General features: G+C 40.4%; 1 non-coding gene across 1 annotated transcript; it reads left to right on the top strand.

Annotated features, from left to right (window-relative positions):
• The first annotated feature begins 3,144 nt into the window (after positions 1–3,144).
• Positions 3,145–3,446, top strand: LOC147722590 (signal recognition particle RNA). Its single transcript, XR_015295457.1, has one exon.
• The last annotated feature ends 243 nt before the right edge of the window (positions 3,447–3,689 follow it).

Raw genomic sequence — 3,689 nt, 5'->3', positions numbered from 1 at the left:
AGGTGGGTGTCCAAGCAGTGGGGAATGGCCAGCGCTCGGTTGCTGTGTGGCAGCTTTTGCATATTTACTATCTGTCCATTGGGGCTAGGATAGCCCTTTAGTGGCCTCGCTATTCAGCAAATATATCTAATTTATTACGGTCAAAATTCCTGCCTTTCTTACGCGTGAAATCCAGGAAGAAGGTATTACTGGCTGCATAAAGTAAACTTCGTGTGAAGTCAGGTGAACTTACCGGACTTCACAAATTGTGAGGACTCCTGTGAATTAAGGCAAAGTCATGGATAATGCTTAATACTCCAACCACTCCTTTTCTTTAGAACCATGCGCTCATTTCACAATGCGTTTTGCACGCTTCATCACAATTTAATCAAGACAATTTACCAATCGCAGATGTGAATATAGATTACAAAACAGGATTTTTCAACATTTACAATCAGAAATAGAGCAAATGACCTTGAAAAATCAGCAGATATGGTTTGTTTGTCTCCAGATATGGTTTGTTTGTCTCAGGTGAAGGCAGACAGGTAGCATCTTGAGGTAATGAACACATACAAATGTGCAACATGTAGATATTTCTAACCTTTCCCAAAGGTCTTTAGCACAAAATGTATATAGCTAATTTCATGCAAAAGTTTGAAGTACTTGTAAAAATTTGAGACATTATTATTGATATTATTATTAGCAACTTATAACGTGCACAGTTACCCTGAAGGTTTCCCGGCGCAGGGCAAGCACAGATTAAGTGTCCCAAAAACAGTGACTTAAAATAGCCTCATCTTCAGATTTTTGCGAAAGGTGATAAAAGCAGCATTTTGAACAATTTGCAGGTGAATTTTCAGAGATCTTGTCCACACCCAGGTACAACACACTGCCATTATCCAATCTGGATATGACCAGAGCATGAATTTCCGTCCTTTGAACTGCTAAGGGAATTAACCAAAGGATTTTTTTCAACCAAATGAGGATGCAAAACAGGCTGCAGTTACCTTAGCCACCTGCGCCTTCATGGAGAGCTTTTCGTTGACAAAAAAAGCCCAGATTATTCACCATTGTAGACAGAATGGCTAGAATCCCTAAGGATTCTGGACAATGTTGCAGGCCTCAAATGGAGGTGTTGTTATTCAGAACCATGACTTCAGATTTATCGCCATTCAGTTATAAGTGAATTTTTTTTCATCCTTCACAAAATTTTCCTCATGCCCAGGCGCAGTCAGGACAGGTCATGGCTCGGTGCCGAAGATAATGAAAAGATGATCTAAGTATCATTGGGATATGAAAAAAGGGTAAGATCGCAGCTGTCTATTAAGTCTTTCAAAGGGCGGACACAGATGTTAAAAAGAAAGGGGCTCAAAATAGAGCCCTACGGAACTCCAGAAGTCAAAGGATGTGATTTAGATCTAGCGTTGGCCGAAAAGACCTGGAACGTATGGTCCTTTAGAAGGAGACATCCTACTACAAGGAAATAGTGGTTATAAGAAATCTGTTATCGTATATAATAAATCTTCACCTTGTGTGAAGCTGGTGAATTCATCATTCATGGTGAGGATTCTTGACTTAACAAGACTTTATGGGTGATATTTAATGCTCCACCCTCTCCTATCATTTAATTAACTGTTAACCACTACCCATAATGCAATAATGCTATGTCATGTCATACATCTATTTAAATGTTCTGTCCCTCGGATGGATTCCATGAGGTATTCCCGGTTTGTGGAGCTGGCACGGAAGATGTAACGAGCATCTGCGAAGGCATTTTAGTTGCTCTAGAAGCAGAAACATTAGCTATTAAGGAAATAACAGATTAAATACACTAAGGCAGCAGCAAGAGAAACAAAACTCAAACAGACAGCTGCACAATATTTTCACCACAGAAGTTTGACAGTGGACACACAGCAGAAGGGCAAGAGTTGGAATCTCAAGAGCCATCCCAAAAAGTTTTTTTAGGACTAACTAGAGAAACTCTATAAGAAAGAACAGTCCAAATGGAGGGAAGCGGGTTCCCTCCAGAGGTATATTAACTGTGGAAGGTTACCAAGGGGGCTGAAAGTTTTTACTGTGCCTTCTTATTAGGATACAGATCCAGCCATGTTAGAGGAATGGGCTGCAAACTCCCATGAATGGTCACTTGTACTGCAATGAATCTTAGTCAAATATGCAGGGAAGGATAGGGGAAAGACACTATTGTAAATTGAATCTGTGTCGTCCGAACTACTAAAATTAATAAGTAAGCAAACTTTTTAGAAGGAAATCATGAAGCTAGACTCTAAATCAGAGAAACTTGAGAAAGAAATAAAAATCAAAAAAAGAGGACATTTTTTCGTGAATATAAGGACTATAAACACGGTCAGGTGTTAACTTTTGTGAAGAGGTTTGATCAGTTAGGTAAATACATATGAGTCAACAAGAGGAACATCAGGTAGTGAGATGTAACCGATGAGATGCACAAAAGAAAAATGAGGATAGCAACAGTGATATATCAATAAACTTGGACGCCACTGGAACAAGGGGTAATTTATTAGAGGAATTTTGGATCTTTTCAAACGGCCATTTGGAATCACAGGCACAAATGAAGGATGACCAAAAGGAAGAGGAAGAGGAGGAATAAGCTCAAACAAGCGTGGGACAAGAAGAACAACAATGCTGGACCATTGAGAATAACAACAAGGGGCCAAACTTCAGGAAAATGATGGAACTATGCAACAATGTGGTACATTTATCAGATATTACTTTTATTGATACATAAACTGAATGTACTGTCTTTAACTTTATCATGTTGTCCTACATCTAAAATGAAGTATACCAAAAGTTGAACTGATCTTTTTGGTTTCACTAGAAAGTTGAAACTAAAAAGATTATTTGAACTGAGGAAACGTGATTTGGACATAGATAATGTGGTTATACTGGCACCATCAAAATTTAATATTGGTGATATAGGTTTGGTACACAAATTGTGTGAGTTAGATGAAAATGTATCAACTGGTGATAATCCTATCATAAACCTTGCTTATTTCAATATTCCTGTGGACATGAGCTGCCCAAGTGGTTTTAAACCCAAGTCTATTTTTGTACCATGCATGCCATTTGAATGCAATTGATTTGTTTGAAAGAGCTATAATTAAGGGCATGGTGGCGTGTGCCTGTTGTGCCGGGCATGGTGGCGTGTGCCTGTTGTCCTAGCTACTTGGGAGGCTGAGGCTTGTGGATTGCTTCAGTTCAGGGGTTCTGGGCTGCACTCAGCTGTGTTGATCAGGTGTCCATGCTACCTTGGGTATCAATATGGTGTTCTAGAGGGAGCTCTAGAATTTCAGGTTGTGTAATGAGAGGTGCCCGACCCAGGCGGGAAACAGAGCAAGCCAAAGCTTCCATGCCCATCAGTAGCAGGTCAGCACCTGAGAGCAGTAGGTGTTGCGAAAGGCAGTCATGCCTGGGCAGTAGCCAACTCTTATAAACGATTATCCCCGGCCAATTACCTTTCGACAACATTTTCTTATCATCTAAAGCGATGCCTGATCGCCCTTAGACTGGGAGACTGGCGTTTCCTTCAAAATCTCGCAGTATGGCGTCGAAAAAGGGACGATCTAACGTGCAGAGGGTGTGGGGCAGCAAATGAAACTTTTTTGCACGTGCTTTGTACATGCCCTTTCTTTATTTTCCAACGCAGACGCCTACTCAGGTCAGAATGGAACAGG

The sequence above is a fragment of the Lissotriton vulgaris genome, chromosome 4_1 (genome assembly GCF_964263255.1).
Source record: "Lissotriton vulgaris chromosome 4_1, aLisVul1.2, whole genome shotgun sequence".
In the NCBI taxonomy this organism is placed as follows: Eukaryota; Metazoa; Chordata; class Amphibia; order Caudata; family Salamandridae; genus Lissotriton; species Lissotriton vulgaris.
This window is presented reverse-complemented; position numbering and strand designations above follow the sequence as displayed.